At 39.1% G+C, this 19,995-nt stretch overlaps 1 pseudogene; it reads left to right on the top strand.

Moving 5' to 3' along the window:
- Positions 1-18,353: 18,353 nt before the first annotated feature.
- Positions 18,354-19,344, top strand: LOC112907107 (E3 ubiquitin-protein transferase MAEA pseudogene; annotated as a pseudogene).
- Positions 19,345-19,995: the final 651 nt, after the last annotated feature.

Here is a 19,995-nt window from a genome sequence, read left to right on the forward strand (position 1 = left end):
TTGTCAAGCTAACTCATCTTCCTTCACCTCCCAGCTACACAGGCATTTCTCAGGGAAGCTGTCTCTGAGCTCCCTAATGTGTTTGTCATGGACCTCTGAGGGCGCTTCATCTGCTACAGAACAAAAAATGTGTGCTTATTGCATTCATGTATATTTCTGCATGACTGAAAGTTCTATGAGGGCAGGGTCAGGTCTTTGTTTTATTGTCTTACTATTATAACCCAGAGCTTAGTGGGATGTATGATCTTGACCTAATATTTATAAAATAAAGGATTATTGAACACGGAAGAAAAGAAGATTGGAGGTTAAAGCTGTTAAAGAGAAAAGGGGTCAGAAGTGGTGTCACTTGTGATAAGCTTCACATCGGCAAACTAAGACTTATATCTAATGTTGACTACAGTTTCAGCTTTCCAGGAACACAACTTTTAACCAGTCAACATGGAATGATGTGGTTACCACTAGTGAAATAATCTGCTCAATGGGCCCTTTCCATTTCCCTTAGGAAGGTGACCTTACCAGAAACAATGCATTCTTTACTAAAAATTTCTTTTTCCAACCACCTCTCTGCCTTTGAAAAACCTGCCATTAGTATAGTCCTTCAGAGCTCCTCTCTATTTCTATATGGGATGCTGCCTAATTCATGAATTGTTGAATAAAATCAATTTGATCTTTAAAGTTATCCAGTTGAATTTTTGTTATTTAACACAGCCAAGTAACTTCTTCCTTTTGAGTGTGCTGGCACTTAAGGCATGGTGCCCAATGTAGGAAAGGGGCTTCAGAATGCCAGCCAAGGCTACACTGGAGGAGATGGATCATTGAAGCCAGAGTCTGTACAGGGAGAAGGAGGAATTGCCTTTGCAGAAATTCAAGGCAGAAACATAATCTTGGAAGCAGGAAGAAAAAAAAGTCCTCTCCTGTTTTAAATACAACTTAACCATGAGTGGTTAAGGGAGAAAGGAGACACACACATACATAAACATGCATACCTTATACTACACTGACAGTTATAGAAATAGCTGCAAAGTTGATGGCAACTAGCCAATGATTTATATCATTCTTTTCTATTTTGGGGGAAAAACAATTTGTGTGGATAAAAAATCAAAGAAGGTAATAATGAAAAAGTTATTTCCATTCAGCTGCATCAGCTTCTTAATCTTGAAACTAAACCAAAGAAAAGAAAGTACCAAGAGACCAACCACCCTCCTGTTCTCAAGAGCAAGTTGCATGATTTACATAGATGTCTGCTGTGAAATTGGATAAGGCCACAAAGTGCCTTTTTCTCTTTTGAAGGTCAAAATACATATTTCTTTCCCCAAAATAACCTATCAAATTTGCTGGTAGCCATTCTTCCAACCTGTAAAAATTTTCTTTATGAACAGACTCATGAGTTTGAGTGCTTCTTTCATTTCTCATTTTAGAGAAAAAAGTGATCACATGCATTTATAATGACTGACATTTCAATTCAGTAAATTATATACTAAGGTGCAAGAAACATGATTCTCTTGCCTTTCAAAGTATTACTTGGTATATTTTATTCATCCTGCCTTTCATTTTTTTTTTTGAAGAGATCTTGCCTGAGAATTTGGAATAAATAGTTCTTTGTTAAGATCATCTTCTATTTTCTATGACTGTTACAAAGTGTCCTATTCTGCCAGGCCCTATGACTCACTGGTAATTCCAGTGCTCACCAATGATAAAGGCAGGTCTGACACAAGGCCTGATCCAGGTCTGCAAGTACATGCTTCTTTGTTCTGCAGAGAGTTGTAACTTAGATGCTCTTTCTTTCTACCAGCCACATAGATGTGATCAAACACACACATAAATATAAATATGCATGCCCTTAGGTGCACACATGCACACATGTGCATGAGCACACACATAGGCTTGCACACACACACATATTTACATTTTACATGCACAGTAAAATTTTGGATTAAAGATACCTTTGGATTAAAGATACCTTTAAATTAAAGTGGATTTAGAATAGATGCTAGAATTCCCTTGAAGTAAAGGATTCCTTTAAGATAGGTAGGATCTAATATTGATTAGGTCAGTTCAGATATGTTTTAACTAATGTAATGTAGTGAATTAGTAAACCTTAAAGGTTCCACTTAACTCTATGTTCTATGCTGTATCTGATATTGAAATATCAGCCAATTAGGGTTGCCAGATAAAATACAGGACACCTAGCTAAATGTGAAATACTTGGGATATACTTACACCAAAATACTATTTGTCATTTATCTGAAATTCAAATGTAACAGATGACTTATATTTTTATTGTCAAATCTCACTGGCAGTCCTATAGTCAATGAACTGAACTACAAGAAAGCTCTTTACATGAGCCCAAACTCACCTTGATTCTCATTATCCCGAGTTTTTACCTGAATTGGCTGCAGTGGGCTCAGTCACAGCTTTGTTCAAGATGAGGAAGTGCAGAAAATCCCAAGACAGGGAGCAAGACCCGCATAGCTCAGGGACCACATGGCCACAATGGCTGTGGCCGTTACCACAGCTCAAGGCTAAGCTCATATTACTCAACAAGCTAACCTGTGAGGGGTATAGAGATACTGTCATTGTGGACCCAGCCACTTGCTGAGTACCTGAGCCACTTGCTCAGTACCCGCCTTTCCTGTGAGCCTTGCCACACCTGCAGGAGCTCCATGCAGTAAATGGTTCACAGCAGGAGTTCCCGTATCCAAGCCCCCAATATCTCCTCCCCACTTGTTTTCTTCTCAGTGAAGATTCACCACTGAAAATCTCAGGGCTAAACTTGTGTTTTTTCGTATGCATCCTCTTGCATATTTTTTAATTCACCTATATTGCTGCTGGTTCTAAGAGAGACAGCCATTATCCAGCATTTACAGTTGAAGAAACCAAGGCTGCGTCTTAAGTATATACTGTGCTTTTCAGGACTTCATGTAGAAGACATGGAAAACACAACCCCTTGTGCACTAGGGATGTGATCTAGCAGGATAGTAAAACATTTATATACTATACATATTTGTAGATACACACACAATAGACCAAATGCAATTATAAGATGTAGTTCAATCCATGAGCCCTTTGGACAGACAGAAATAGCCCGTGCCCTCTGATTTTTCTAGGCCATCTAAATGAATACTATGACTGAAAACAAATGAAAGCAATGGTAAGATGAAATATGATTTTTCAAACCCACATTTTCCTCTCCATGTTTCCCTTCTACCCTGTTGATAATCACAGAGGATAATGCTTTTCCTCTTTTGTGATATATGTACACAATTATAAAGTTAGCATTTGGCATTTCCTCAGATGAATACTGGCTTTAGGGAATATGTCCACAGAAATGATTCTATAATTGTCATTCTTACTTTGGTTTCTCGATATGTTCTCACAAACAATCTCTTGAAACTTGCGAGTATCATTGGCTATGGAGCTGATTTCAAATCCTACAGTTGTATGTTAGATGCCCCATTCTTCTCTTTGCAGAGCTATGATTTAGAGGAAGGATGATGTAGGTCAGGGCCAGTAAAAGTGGGAAGTCCCTTAAATAAACCCAAGGAAAGGAACAAAAAGGGACCTGGAAGTACACTAAAGGTCTCATCTTGTTCACGATATGAATATTACAGATCTAATTACTTTTTGTTCTCTAAACAATGCTGTATTGCATTGCAATTCACATACCATCAAGTTCACAATCCAGGGGCACCTGCTAGCTCAGTTGGTAGAACATGCAACTCTTCATCTCAGGGTCATGAGTTCAAGCCCTACATTGGGCATAGAGCCTATTTTTTAAAAAACTAATTAAAAATAAATAAACTATACAATATAATGGTTTTATTATATTTACAGATATGTGTAGTCATCACCACTATCTAAATCCAGAACATTTTCTTTTGTGCATAAAGAAATACCATACACATTTGTAATCACTCTCTATCCACATCTCCCCCAGCCCCTCTCAACCACTAATCTACTTTCTGTCTGAATATATTTACTTATTCTAAACATTTAATATAAATAGTATCATATAAAATGTGGTACATCATGGCTGGTCATTTCATTATGTTTATTATGTTTCTTATTTCTGGTTAATGTTTTGAAGTTTTGCACATTGTAGTATGTATCAGTATTTCATTTCTTTCTAAGGCTGAGTAATAGTTCATCACATGGATGGACCACAGCTTGTTTATTCTTCCATTACTTCATGGACATTCAGGTTGTTTCCCCTTTGGGACATTATGAATAGTGCTGCCCTGAATATTAGTATGCACACCTTTATGGGGACACATATATTCAAATCTTAGTTATCTGGGAGTGAAATTTCTGGGTCCTATGGTAACTCTGCTTATCATTTTGAGTAACTGCCATGATGTTTTTTATTTATTTATTTTCTTTTTTTCGTATATACTTTTTATTGGCATTCCATTTGCCAACATATAGCATAACACCCAGTGCTCATACCATAAAGTGCCCCCTCAGTGCCCATGACCCAGTAACCCCAATACCCAGCCCACCACCCTCTCCACCAGCCCTTGTTCATTTCCCAGTTTAGGTGTCTCTCATGTTCTGTCACCTTCACTGATACCTCCCACTCATTTTATCTCCTTTTCCCTTTATGCCTTTTCACTATTTTTTATATTCTCCAAAGGAAGGAGACCATATAATGTTTGTCCTTCTGCAATTGACTTACTTCACTCAACCTAATACCCTCCAGATCCATCCACATGGAAGCAAATGGTGGGTATTTGTCATTTCTAATAGCTGAGTAATATTCCATTGTATACATAGACCACATCTTCTTTATCCATTCATCTTTCAATGAACACCAGGTCACCTTCCACAGTTTGGCTATTGTGGACATTGCAGCTATAAACATTGGGGTGCAGGTATCTCAGTCTTTCACTGCATCTGTGACTTTGTGGTAAATCCTCAGCACTGCAATCACTGAGTCGTACGGTAGTTCTGTTTTTAACTCTTTAGGAACCTCCACAGTTTTCCAGAATGGCTGTACCAGTTGATATTCCCACCAACAGTGCAAGAGGGTTCCCCTTTCTCCACATCCTATCCAACATTTGTGGTTTCCTGCCTTGTAAATTTTCAACATTTTCACTGGAGTGAGGTGGTATCTTGTTGTGATTTTGATTTGTATTACCCTGGTGGCAAGGAATGCAGAGCATATTCTCATGTGCTTGTTGGCCATGTGTATTTCTCCTTTGGTGAAATTTCTGTTCACGTCTTTGGCTCATTTCATGATTAGATTGATTGTTTCTTTGCTGTTGAGTTTAATAAGATCTTTATAGGTCGTCGATACTAGCCCTTTATTTGATATGTTATTTGCAAAAATCTTCTCCCATTCTGTAGGTTGTCTTTTAGTTTTGTTGTTTCTTTTGCTGTGCTTTTTATCTTGAGTAAGTCCCAATAATTCATTTTTGCTTTTGTTTCTCTTGCCTTCATAGATGTATCTTGCAAGAAGTTTCTGTGGCCAAGTTCAACAAAGGTGTTGCCTGGGTTCTCTAGGATTTCGATGGCTTGTTGACTCAAATTTAGATCTTTCATCCATTTTTATCTTATCTAGTGTATGGTGCAAGAGAATGGTCTAGTTTCATTCTTCTGCACGTGACTATCCAGTTTTCGCAGCACCATTTATTGGAGAGACTGTCCTCCTTTTTCCAGTGGATAATCTTTCCTGCTTTGTCAAATATTAGCTGACCATAGAGTTGAGGGCCCATTTTTGGGTTCTCTATTCAGCTCCATTCTTTGTTAATAAAAAAATTTATTTTTTATTGGTGTTCAATTTGCCAACAAACAGAATAACACCCAGTGCTCATCCCGTCAAGTGCCCCCTTCAGTACCCGTCACCCATTCACCCCCACATCACACGCTGCTCCCCTTCCACTATGCCTCGTTCATTTCCAGAGATAGGAGTCTTTATGTTCTGTCTCCCTTTCTGATATTTCCTAACCATTTCTTCTCTCTTCCCTTCTATTCCCTTTCACTATTATTTATATTCCCCAAATGAATGAGAACATATAATGTTTGTCCTTCTCCAAATGACTCATTTCACTCCGCATAATACCCTCCAGTTCCATCCACGTTGAAGCAAATGGTGGGTATTTGTCATTTCTAATGGCTGAATAATATTCCATTGAATACATAGACCCCATCTTCTTGATCCATTCATCTTTCGATGGACACCGAGGCTCCTTCCACAGTTTGGCTATTGTGGACATTGCTGCTAGAAACATTGGGGTGCAGGTATCCCGGCGTTTCACTGCATCTGTATCTTTGGGGTAAATCCCCAACAGTGCAATTGCTGGGTCGTAGGGCAGGTCTATTTTTAACTCTTTGAGGAATCTCCACACAGTTTTTCAGAGTGGCTGCACCAGTTCACATTCCCACCAACAGTGTAAGAAGTCTCCCTTTTCTCCGCATCCTCTCCATCATTTTTGGTTTCCTGCCTTGTTAATTTTCCCCATTCTCACGGGGGTGAGGTGGTATCTCATTGTGGTTTTGATTTGTATTTCCCTGATGGCAAGTGATGCGGAGCATTTTCTCATGTGCATGTTGGCCATGTCTATGTCTTCCTCTGTGAGATTTCTGTTCATGTCTTTTGCCCATTTCATGATTGGATTGTTTGTTTCTTTGGTGTTGAGTTTAATAAGTTCTTTATAGATCTTGGAAACTAGTCCTTTATCTGATACGTCATTTGAAAATATTTTCTCCCATTCTGTAGGTTGTCTTTTAGTTTTGTTGACTGTATCCTTTGCTGTGAAAAATCTTCTTATCTTGATGAAGTCCTAATGGTTCATTTTTCTTTGTTTATTTTGCCTTCATGGATTTAGCTTGTAAGAAGTTACTGTGGCCGAGTTCAAAAGGGTGTTGCCTGTGTTCTCCTCTAGGATTTTGATGGAACCTTGTTTCACATTTAGATCTTTCATCCATTTTGAGTTTATCTTTGTGTATGGTGCAAGAGAGTGGTCTAGTTTCATTATTCTGCATGTGGATGTCCAATTTTCCCAGCACCATTTATTAAAGAGACTCACTTTCTTCCAGTGGATAGTCTTTCCTCCTTTGTCGAATATTAGTTGACCATAAACTTCAGGGTCCACTTCTGGATTCTGGACTCTGTTCCATTGATCTATGTTTCTGTTTTTGTGCCAGTACCACACTGTCTTGATGACCACAGCTTTGTAGTACAACCTGAAATCTGGCATTGTGATGCCCCCAGCTATGGTTTTCTTTTTTAAAATTCCCCTGGCTATTCGGGGTCTTTTGTGATTCCACACAACTCTTAAAATAATTTTTTCTAACTCTCTGAAGAAAGTCCTTGGTATTTTGATAGGGATTGCATTAAACGTGTAAATTGCCCTGGGTAACATTGACATTTTCACAATATTAATTCTGCAAATCCATGAGCATGGAATATTTTTCAATCTCTTTGTGTCTTCCTCAATTTCTTTCAGAAGTGTTCTGTTGATTTTAGAGTATAGATCCTTTACCTCTCTGATTATGTTTCTTCCTAGGTATCTTATGCTTTTGGGTGCAATTGTAAATGGGATTGACTCCTTAATTTCTCTTTCTTCTGTCTCATTGTTAGGGTATAGAAATGCCACTGAATTCTGGGCATTGATTTTGTATCCTGCCACGCTACCAAATTGCTCTATGAGTTCTAGCCAACTTGGGGTGGAGTCTTTTGGGTTTTTTTAAGTACGGTAGCATGTCATCGGCAAAGAGGGCGAGTTTGACTTCTTTGCCAATTCGAATGTCTTTAATGTCTTTTTATTGTCTGATTGCTGAGGCTAGGACTTCCAGTACTATGTTGAATAGCAGTGGTGAGAGTGGACATCCCTGTCTTGTTCCTGATCTTAGGAGAAAGCCTCCCAGTGCTTCCCCATTGAGAATGATATTTGCTGTGGGCTTTTCGTAGATGGCTTTTAAGATGTCGAGGAATGTTCCCTCTATCCCTACACTCTGAAGAGTTTTGATCAGGAATGGATGCTGTATTTTGTCAAATGCTTTCTCTGCATCTAATGAGAGGATCATATGGCTCTTGGTTTTTCCCTTGCTGATATGATGAATCACATTGATTGTTTTACGAGTGTTGAATCAGCCTTGTGTCCCGGGAATAAATCCTACTTGGTCATAGTAAATAATTTTCTTAATGTACTGTTGGATCCTATTGGCTAGTATCTTGTTGAGAATTTTTGCATCCATGTTCCTCAGAGATATTGGTCTGTAACTCTCCTTTTCATTGGGTCTTTGTCTGGTTTTGGAATTAAGGTGATGCTGGCCTCATAGAACGAGTTTGGAAGTACTCCATCTCTTTCTATCTTTCCAAACAGCTTTAGTAGAATAGGTACGGTTTCTTCTTTAAACGTTTGATAGAATTCCCCAAGGAAGCCATCTGGCCCTGGACTTTTGTGTCTTGGGAGGTTTTTGATGACTGCTTCAATTTCCTCCCTGGTTATTGGCCTGTTCAGGTTTTCTATTTCTTCCTGTTCCAGTTTTGGTAGTTTGTGGCTTTCCAGAAATGTGTCCATTTCTTCTAGATTGCCTAATTTATTGGCGCATTGCTGTTCATAATATGTTTTTAAAATTGTTTGTATTTCCCTGGTGTTGGTGGTGATTTCTCCTTTCTCATTCATGATTTTATTGAGTCTTTTCTCTCTTCTTTTTGATAAGGCTGGCTAATGGTTTATCTATCTTATTAATTCTTTCAGAGAACCAACTCCTTGTTTTGTTGATCTGTTCCACAGTTGTTCTCGTCCAATTTCATTGAGTTCTGCTCGAATCTTTATTAACTATCTTCTTCTGCTGGGTGTAGGATGTATTTGCTGTTTATTCTCTACCTCCTTTAGGTGTAAGATTAGCTTTCGTATTTGACTTCTTTCCAGTTTTTGGATGGCTGCTTGTATTGTGATGTATTTCTCCCCAGGACTGCTTTTGCTGCTTCCCAAAGATTTTTAACAGTTGTATCTTCATTCTCATTAGTTTCCATGAATCTTTTTAATTCTTCCTTAATTTCCTGGTTGACCTTTTCATCTTTTAGCAGGATGGTCCTTAACCTCCACGTGTTTGAAGTCCTTCCAAACTTCTTCTGATTTAGTTCTAATTTCAAGGCATTATGGCCTGCAGGGGATGATCCCAATCTTTTGGTATCGGTTCAGTCCCGATTTGTGACCCAGTATGTGGTCTATTCTGGAGAAAGTCCATGTGCACTTGAGAAGAATGTGTATTCATTTGAGTTTGATGTAAAATTCTGTAGATATCTGTGAAATCCATCTGGTCCAGTGTATCATTTAAAGCTCTCGTTTCTTTGGAGATGTTGTGTTTAGAAGACCTATCGAGTGTAGAAAGCACTAGATTGAAGTCACCAATTATAAGGCTCATTGTTAGTGTAGAGAAATGCCACTGATTTCTGGGGATTGATTTTGTATCCTGTCATACTGCCGAATTGCTGTATGAGTTCTAGCAATCTTGTGTGGAGTCTTTGTCTTTTCTATGTACAGTATCATGTCATCTGCAAAGAGGGAGAGTTTGACTTCTTCTTTGCCAATTTGAATGCCTTTTATTTCTTTTTGTTGACTGATTGCTGAGGCTATGACTTCTAGTACTATGTTGAATAGAGGTGGTGAGAGTGGACATCCATGTCATGTCATGGGAGAAATCCCACTTGGTAAGGTGAATAATCTACTTAATGCACTGTTGGCTAGTATCTTGTTGAGAATTTTTGCATCCATGTTCATTGGGTATATTGGTCTATAATTCTCCTTTTTGATGGGGTCTTTGTCTGGTTTTGGAATTAAAGCATTGCTGGCCTCATAAAATGAGTTCGAAATTATTCCATCCCTTTCTATCTTCTGGAACAGCTTTAGTAGAATAGGTATCGTTTTGTCTTTAAACGTTTGATAGAATTCACCTGGGAAGTCTTCTGGCCCTGGACTTTTGTGTCTTGGGAGGTTTTTGATGACTGTTTCTATTTCCTCCCTGGTTATTGGCCTGTTCAGGTTTTCTATTTCTTCCTATTCCCATTTTGGTAGTTTGTGATTTTCCAGAAATGCATCCATTTCTTCTAGATTGCCTAACTTATTGGCATATACCTGTTCATAATATGTTTTTAAAATCGTTTGTATTTCCTTGGTTAGGGTTGTGATCTCTCCTTTTTAATTCGTGGTTTTATTAATTAGAGCTTTTTTCTTTTCTGTTTAAAAGTCTGGCTAATGGTTTATCTATCTCATTAATACTTTCAAGGAACCAGCTCCTGGTTTTGTTAATCTCTTCTATAGTTCTTCTGGTCTCTATTTCACTGAGTTCTGCTCGGATCTTTATTAACTCTCTTCTTCTGCCGGGTGTAGGTTTTATTTGCTGTTCTTCTCTAGTTACTTTAGGTACAAGGTTATCTTGTATATTTTAGTTTTTTCCAATTTGGGGGGGAGGCTTGTATTGTGATGTGTTTCTCCCTTAGGTCTGCTTTTGCTGTATTCCAAAGATATTGAATGGCTGTATCTTCATTTTCATTGTTTCCATGAATCTTTCTAATTTTTCTCTAATTTCATCTCTTAGGGGGATTCTGTTTAACCTCCACATGTTTGACAGTCTTCCGAATTTCTTCTTCTGATTGAGTCCTAATTTCAAAGTATTGTGGTATGAAAATATGCAGGGGACAATCCCAATCTTTTGGTATCGGTTCAGACCCAATTTGTGACCCAGTATGTGGTCTATTCTGGAGAAAGTCCATGTGCACTTGAGAAGAATGTGTATTCAGGTGTGTTTGGATGTAAAGTTCTGTAAATACCTGTGAAATCCATCTGGTCCAGTGTATCATTTAAAGCTCTTGTTTCTTTGGAGATGTTGTGTTTAGAATACCTGTCTTTTGCAGAAAACACCATGCTGAAGTCTTCCAGTATTAGTGTATTATTATCTAAGTATCTCTTAACTTTGGTTATTAATTGATGGATATACTTGGCAGCTCCCACATTCAGGGCATAAATATTCATGATTGTTAGGTCCTCTTGTTGGATAGATCCTTTAAGTATGATATAGTGTCCCCTCTTCATCTCTTACTGCAGTCTTTGGGATAAACTTTAATTTATCTGATATGAGGATTGCCACCCCTGCTTTCTTTTGAGGAACATTTGAATGGTAAATGATTATACAACCTTTCATTTTCAGGCTTTAGGTGTCCTTAGGTATAAAATGAGTCTCTTGTAGACAGCAAATAGATGGGTCTTGATTTTTTATCCAGTCTGAAGCCATATGCCTTTTGGTGGGATCATTAAGCCCATTGAAAGGTATGAATCTAGTCCCTTCATAATACCTATTCAGTCCCTGTTTTTGTGGATTATTTCTTTGGGCACCTTCTTTCTTTTACATGATGCCCCTTAATATCTCTTGCAGAGCTGGTTTGGTGGTCACATATTCTTTCAGTTTCTGCCTCTCTTGGAAGCTTTTTATCTCTCCTTCTAATCTGAATGACAGCCTTGCTGGATAGAACATTCTTGGCTGCATGTTCTTCTCATTTAGGGCCCTGAATATATCCTGACAGCCCTTTCTGGCCTGCCATGTCTCTCTGGAGTGGTCTTCTGTGAATCTAATAATTATCCCCATATAAGTTAAGGATCTCTTGCCTCTTATTGCTTTAAGGATTTTCTCTTTATCTTTGGAATTTTCAAGTTTCACTATTAAATGTTGAGGTGTTGAACAGTTTTTATTGATTTTAGGAGGGGATCTCTCTATCTCCTGGAATGAATGCCTGTTTCCCTCCCCAAATTAGGGATGTTCTCAGCTATGATTTTTTTCAAATATGCTTTTTGGCCCTCTGTCCCTTTCAGCACCCCGTGGAACCCCAATTAAATGTAGATTTTTCCTTCTGAGGCTGTCATTTATTTCCCTTAGTCTTTCCTCATGGTCTTTGAATTGTTTTTCTCTCTTCCTCAGATCCTTTCCTTGCCATCAAATTGTCTTCTATGTCACTCACTCTTTCTTCTACTTCATTAACCCTTGTCATTAGGAGCTCCAGTTTGGATTGCATCTCATTTAATTCATTTTTAATTTAGGCCTGATTAGATCTAAATTCCACAGTCATAAAATCTCTTGAATCCTTTATGCTTTTTTCCAAAGCCACCAGTAACTTTATGAGTGTGCTTCTGAATTGGCTTTCTGACATCATCGTAATCCAAAATCTGTAACTCTGTGTCAGAGAGTACTGTTTCTGCTCCTTTTGTGGTGAGTTCTTTTTAGTCATTTTGCTCAGTGCAGAGTGGTTGTATGAGTGGGCTGCATCAAGAATATCAACAAGGACCTAAGTAAATTTCACTCTAGATATTTCTTGTTAGAAGTGCAAACTCTTCTCTCTGTAGCATTCCAGCTGTTCTCTCTTCAAATCTCAGGTCAGATTCGTAGGTTTTCAGTATGATTTGAAAGTTATCTACGTAAGTTAGTGGGGAAGGTGACTTGGGGACCGTACTTCTCCGCCATCTTGCCCCATCCCACAAGATGTTTTTTAAACAGCTAAACATTTCCTCTGGCAATATATGAGAACTCTCATTACTTCTTAATATTGATAGAAAAATATGTGTTAACATGATTGTTAAAAGATTAATGGTAAAGCTACACAAACTAGAACTAGAATACATGAGTTTCAAATCATAATTTAAAGTGAATAAAGAAGAATCTAACAGTTAAAGATCTTTTAAAAAGAAAATACACTAGGTGCACCTGGCTGGCTCAGTTGGTAGAGCATACAACTCTTGATCTCAGTGTTGTGAGTTCAAGCCCCATTTTGGATATACAGATTACTTAAAATATTTTTTAAGATTATATTTATTTATTCATGAGAGACACAGAAAGAGAGTCAGAGACATAGACAGAGGGAGAAGTAGGCTCCTCACAGGGAGTCTGATGTGAGACTCGATCCCTGGGCCCTGGATCATGCCCTGAGCTGAAGGCAGCCTCTCTGCTAAGCCACCCAGGAGTCCCTACTTAAATTTTTTTTAAAAAGAAAATATACAAATCACTAAATTTTTGCATATTTCCATATATCAATGAACTGTACCATGATGACCATGAGTTCAGTGCATCAAATAATCCCCATTCCAGAGATAGGACCTTATTCCAATTTCCTTCTCATGAGATGTGGCCACACAACATGTTTTAACCACCAAAGTGTGAACAGTAGGTATGTGTGTCATTGCTGGGCAGAAGCTTTAAGGATCAAGATGGGATTTACCATGGACTCTTACACCCTGCCACAGAAACCATCCACACTCCAGATGGCACATTCCTGTTGTTTTGGGAACCTAAACGACAACAATATATATATATATATATATATATATATATATATATATATCCTTATTTGTTTTTTATTTATTTGAGAGAGAGAGTGAGAGAGAACAGTAGCAAGGGGGAGAAGGAAAAACAGGGAGCCCAACATGGGGCTCAATCCCAGAACCCTGGGATCATGACCTGAGCCAATGGCAGACATTTAACTGCCTGAGCCACCCAGATGCCCCCAAATCTGCTTCTTCAAACCATGACATTTTGGAGTTATTACCACAGCAAAACCTAATCTATCATGCAAATACAAAAATAGTACCAGGATTGGAGACATCATTAAGAATTTATAATATATGATATTGACTTAAGTGTCAGGCAGCACTCTTGTGAGAAAATTATTATTGGAGGCCAAAAGGATCACCATCTACATAATACAGTAGCAAAATATCTGGTAAAACCATGGTTTGCAATAACTTAGAAGTCAGATTGTATGCCTAATGAGCTTATAACTCAAAGGGAAGAGGTTGGAAATGCTAATTGTTATAGGTAATAGCACCTTTTTATGGGATAAAGAAAAAGAACTCATAAAGGAATTGGCCAATTTTCAAGTAAGAGTAAAAGGAAATAGAATCTAAAAAGTCATGGATTTGCAGAGTTTAAAGAGGGAACTTTTCCTCAATTCCAAATGGTAAAAGAAAACTGAGGTGGTTCCCAGTGGGCTCCACCCCTGTATTCAAGAAGGCTTCGAAAATTACGTGACTTCCAAGCCCTATTTTGAGATATAGTCAGTGATCTGCCAAGTTATAAAAGCAGTGAAGATTGTTCCAGACACAAAGGATCCATGGACAAGAGAAAATATTTGTGAAGCAACTTGGAGTGTTTTGAAGAAATACAAGTAGTCAGTATTACATCACAAAAGTTTTCAAACTCTCCAAAGCTGAGTGTACCTTTCAGGATCTAAAACCTGTGTGAAAGGAGACTTGTTCCAGGTCCCATGGATCACATTTTGAAAATCTCCTGAATATGCAGCCAGCCTTCAGGGGCCATGTTATCTCTCAAAGACAAACCAAGGGAAAACAAAATTATCTGGTAGAGTAGTGACAGAGAGTTGGAAGGGAGTCACTATAGGTAAACTGACCAAATAACAGACTCTTTCAATAGTCAAAGCATGAATGAATGAGGTCCTAAAATTTATGATATCTCTGAGGATAGCTTGGAGAGGATATATTTCAGAGATATTAAGAGAGAGAGTCAATAGGTCTGGACCACTGATTATATGGATGTTGGCAAAAGGATAGGGAGAGGAGAGGAGAGGAGAGGAGAGGAGAGGAGAGGAGAGGAGAGGAGAGGAGAAGGTCATGAATAAGTTCCAGATTTCCATCTTGGGAGAGGATGAGTACAGGTACTCCAACCAAGACAGGAAACACAAGGGGTCAGAGGCTGGCTCAGCTGGCAAAGCATGTGACTCTAGATCTCAGAATTGTGAGTTCAAAGCCCACACTGGTGCAGAAATCACTTTAAAATAAAATCTTTTTTTCTTCTTCTTCTTTTTTGAAACTGCTTATTTTCTATCAACTTTATTTCTATTTTATTTGCTTTTGTGGAAGAGAAGCTAAGACCACTCAGTGGTTGTTGCCACCCATTCAGTAGCAACAGTGGGAATGGGAGCTGCAGACCAGTCTTCAGTGGCAGGCGGAGTGCTCCAGTCTTCAGTAGGGAACTGATCAACAGGCACAAAGGGCACCTGCAATGCCTTCAGACCAGTCTGTGACTTGAGGTTGAGTAGCCGTAAACTCAGGGGCTAGGGCAGATGTTTCACCCTGAAATTCCTCCTTCATCACAGCCTTTTTAGCAGTGGCCTGCTGTTCCTTTTCATTCTCTTCAGGTTCTCTGTACAAGTAAAGATCAGACATAACCTCTTATGGGTGTTCACAGGAAATGGTGCCATGTAAGCACAGAACTTTCTGGGCCATCCACATCAGACCCACTGAGTAAGCTCCCTTATTGTTGCAAGGGATGGCAATGTTCACATAGCACAGAGGAGAGTCTATGTTACACAGAACACTGGTAGGCAGGTAAGAGAGCTGGGACTTTGTAGCCGCCTATGGACCAAGCACTGGGTGCAAATAGTCCCCAGGGAGCAGGTATAACTTAGACATGTCAATTCCCCAGTGGCTGTTTATCTGAGTAAATGGTCATGGGTTTCTTTGGGTAAGAACAGGACATGTCATTATCATTTACTCTTTCCATGGGGTCATAGGGTCATTTCTCATGGGTACCCAGTCTCTCTTCTAGTCAATGGGGCTTAGATTCAATTTTCTATAAACACTAGCCAAAATATATAGCTGAAAACATGCTTTTTTACTGAGTACTTTGCCTCAGAGAATGGATATACCATTTTGGTCATGTTTTTTTTCAGAACAATCTTAACATAGAGAATGAAAACTGGTGAGCTTATGTTCAATACAAGAATTCTTTTTATATGTTCTAAGCCAAGAAAAAGAAGTCTATGCATTCATTACATGTATATGTCTACTAAAATCTGTGTGTGTGTATATACGTGCTCTGTGCCAGTTTTGCCCTGATGAAAAATAGTGTTCCTTTAATGGCACCCCTGTTCAATTCCAGCTTATTTGTTACATGAAACAAACTTCATTTGCTTCTTACTCACTTTTTTCCCCTTATCATCATTCTAGACCCCAATTTCTATTTGAGTCAACTTATACTCATGAGCATGTGCACAGTATATAACTCAGCAGACGTCTCTTTGTCTGAGATAAACACCCTTAGGTTTTTGCCAGTGTTGTCCATAGGAGTTAAGACAATAATGCAAGGAAAACCAGAATCATAGATGATGAATTAAATGTAATTTGTAATTAAATGAATTAAATGTAATTTAAATTATGTAATCAGATTACCACATTAAATACAAAAGGCCCAGTTAAATTTGAATTTCAGATGAATTCTATACACATATATGCACACATTTATATTAGTGTCAGTATGCTCTATACAATATTTTAGACATACACTAAAAATTGTTTTTATTAATATAAATTCAAATTTACTGGACACCTTATGTTTGTTTCTTTGTTTTGTTAACTCTGACAAGTCTATTATACACAATCAGTAGACAATATTCTTCTATGCTTCTTACTTTTACATCTGCCCTTCAATCTTATCTATCATTGAAATCCACATTGTCTTTCCTCCTTAGAGAAGTATTATGATCATAGAAAATACTAAAGACAACAGAAAAAGGGGCACATCTGGCTCTCCCATTTACATCATGGAAAAGTTGGAACCAAACTACTTTCTCATCTTAAAAAAAAAGCACTCAAGTTTGTTCAGAAGTTTAAACATTCTTGTCAGAACTTTTCAATAACAATCACACGTAGATATACAATACCAGTTTTTTGTGATCTGCTTGCCTGGTACATCATAAAAAGAATCATTTCAAATGCTAACACCTCTCCCTTTACATAATTCACAGTTTTTACTACATTATCTCAAAATGCTAGGACTTAGAATAATTCTTGATGACTGCTCTCACATCTTTGGGTCAGCTGGTCAGTTCAGGCATCTGGGCCAGACTCAGTCAAGTTGGCTATGCTTCTCTGGGCAGCTGCTATCAGCAGGCTGCTCAATGAGGGAGTGGTTGTGCTGGGAAGTGTTGTTTGTCTGGGAGCAAGCAGGTTGTTGGCAGAGTATAGGTGATGGAGACCTCTGTCTCCCATTACCCATTAGACTAGCTCAGGCTTGGCAGAGGTCCAAGAGAGAAGCGGGCAAGGATCTGAGAGGCCTTAGAGTCAAAACTAACATGTCTTTACTTCCTCTGCATTCTATTAGCCAATACATGTAAAAAGCCAAACCAGATTCAGAGAGGAGAAAACAGACTTCGTTTCCTGAAAAAAACATGGATACTGAAAGGGCTAGAAAACTGGATTTATTTTTCTAATCTGCCCATCATTAAATACACTACTTAATGTGCAGGCATTTTGTGAGGGAGAAAGAAGTCTTCTTAGGGCAAAAAGCCATGGACTGACTTACGTCCTGGCACAAGCTCCTTACTCTGGTATCTGGTCCAGAATGGTTACCTGTCATTGTCACCTCAACATCAGAACAACCTCCTATGCAAAACTAAAAAGCTCCAAACCACCTTTGTTAACTAGGTTATCCTTTATGGCTTCACACCCTTCAGAGCTTACTGTGTTTATTAATAATGAAGCTGAAAAACAAAGTTCTTCCTTCATACCAGCACCATATTCAATTGAACATTTATCAAAAGGACTACTATTATATTTACATTATTTGTGCTTTCATTAGGAAAAATTGAGAAACATGTCACTAGCTGTACTTGTCATATTGATGGTGCTTCAGTAGCTTTTATGCCACATATTCATCCAGTACTTTGAAGGAACCATATAGATGCTATTTTTCATGAGTCTTGCCTCTTGGTCTAGCCTCCTAAAGTTCAGCTGTTTTAGAAGCCAGCAAAGTACTGATGTGTAATATTTAGATATATAATATTAAACTTCTGATATTATTGCCTTTAAATTTCATACCTTTCTCTAATTTTTTTATTTTTTGTTGTTTTAACCCAATCCTTCATTTCCTATATGAAACCACTTAAATTTTTGAATGTGTCCTTGCTTCACTACCCAGTGCATCTCTGCAAATAACATATCGGTGGTTTTGCTCTCTCACCTCCAACTACTGCCAAAAGAGCAAATTCATGTTGTACAACATCATGAAGTGAATTGTACCCTTTAAAATGGCTACTTTTATATTAGGTGAATTTCAGCTTGATTTAAAAAACTCTTTAAAAAAACACAAATTCAGTACACAAGAAATAGTGCTTCTAAGTAATATGAAAACAGACTCATTTGGTCTTCATTGTCTCAGACCACTTCCATCCTCACCACTTGGTTTACTAATATATTTTCTTGGTTAAAAAATAATCTAATAAAACTTGTTCCACTGTCAGCAAATTAGGATTAAAAATAAATAATACAAATTTCACTTAGTTACATTGACACTGGTTTGATTTTAAATTACAATGATTGTGGCTAATGTTTTATGGATTCGAGATGGCAGTATAGGAGTCAGCTACTCAGCTTTCCATGAACCTGATGATGCAGGCAGACCTGATCCTCAGGGTGCACTATGAAACACTGCTCAAAAAAACATCCACCAAGAGACAAGCTACATCACTACGGTGGTAGCTGAGCTGACCCTGAGCAGCTGCCCAGACAAGGACTCCAGAGTCAGCCTTCTGAATGGCGCAGTCCATCCAGATGGAGGATGAGAGCACCAAGTGCAAGCACAGGATTGAGCAACTCAAAAAGTAGCAGTGACCAGCCCACAGCAGCCAGCCTGTGGAAGAGGAAGCACATGGACTGCATGATGGTGGAGTGCCTCTTGCACTGCAGCTACTACAAGACTGTGGCAAAGCTGGCATACAAGAGTGGCATGGAGAGCTACCCCGGAGTTCATCCTAAGGATTCAGGAGTTCATTGTACTCACCCTGCAAAACAAGAGACTGGATTCCATGAGACATGTGAGAGAGTGCTTTGGTCAGGCTGAAGGGAGCTAGCTGGCCAAGGTCCACCAGGTCATGGATATGCTCACCTTCCCACCAGACATGCACATCTGGCTGTACAGGGATCTACTAGACCCAGCCCAGTGGCAGATACTGAGCCAGCCATACCAGTACAACTACTAGCTGCACCAGCTGAGGAATAACTCTGTGTTCACCCTCACTCTGAAGGCCAAACTCTCAGTGATAAAGATATCACAGTTCTCCATGGAGGACTGCTCTCCAAGAGCCCTAATTGATCTGTGTGCAGCCACTTTCTGAATGATCAGTGCAGCCCCTGCCCATGGCCCACTGCATCAATTCTTGCCTACTTGGTAAGATTTCAGGGAACTCGATGATGGAGAACAATCAGCCCCTCTCGAGGCTGTCCAATGGCCATAGCTAAGTCTATATCTACAACTCTCTGCCATCTGTCAAGAGGACAAAGTCATTTGTCCAAGAACCAAAGAAGTCTCCACTTCTCACAATCTGAGAATATGTAGGCATTCTGCATCATGTGGGCAGAGCCACCCAGAACACCCCAGGCCTGGCACCCCCCTCCTGTCTGCATTTCTGTTTCTGGTGATTAAAGATCAGTGAAGGACAACAGGTACTCCTAGGAGAAGAGTCAGATGGGGTACATCTGTGCTTGGGGACAGTGTTTCCACTGGTAGGATTCCAAAGTGCCCCTGAAGTACTTGACGCCTGCCCTTTCAGAGAGATTATCATGCCCTGGGAGCTTCAGCTGCTTTGGAAACAGGAGTTGGTCATTTCCCACACCACTGACCCTATTGTTCTCCCTCCTATGGTCCCTCCCTCCCACCACGGAGGAACCAGGAGGGGTGGCAACCACAACCTGACTAGCCTGGAGTGGTGGAGGTGCCCTGCAGAGCTATGGCCTGCAGAACCTTGCAGAACCCTGCCCACAGGGCTGGCTCAGGGCGTGCTAGTTTCAAGGGCATGTCATTCAGGCGACCTTATTCCTGCTTGAGAATGTATTCATGTGGAAATTCACTGGATCAAGTTCTGCAGAGGCCTTTCTGATGTCTCCACAAGTGGCAGATCTATTGCCACTCCTTATGGAAAGTAGTAGTTCAGTTGAAGTAACCACCGATGACCTTTCAAATCAAATGAATCATTGAGGATTACACAAA

The sequence above is a fragment of the Vulpes vulpes genome, chromosome 14, assembly GCF_048418805.1.
Source record: "Vulpes vulpes isolate BD-2025 chromosome 14, VulVul3, whole genome shotgun sequence".
NCBI classification, from domain to species: domain Eukaryota; kingdom Metazoa; phylum Chordata; class Mammalia; order Carnivora; family Canidae; genus Vulpes; species Vulpes vulpes.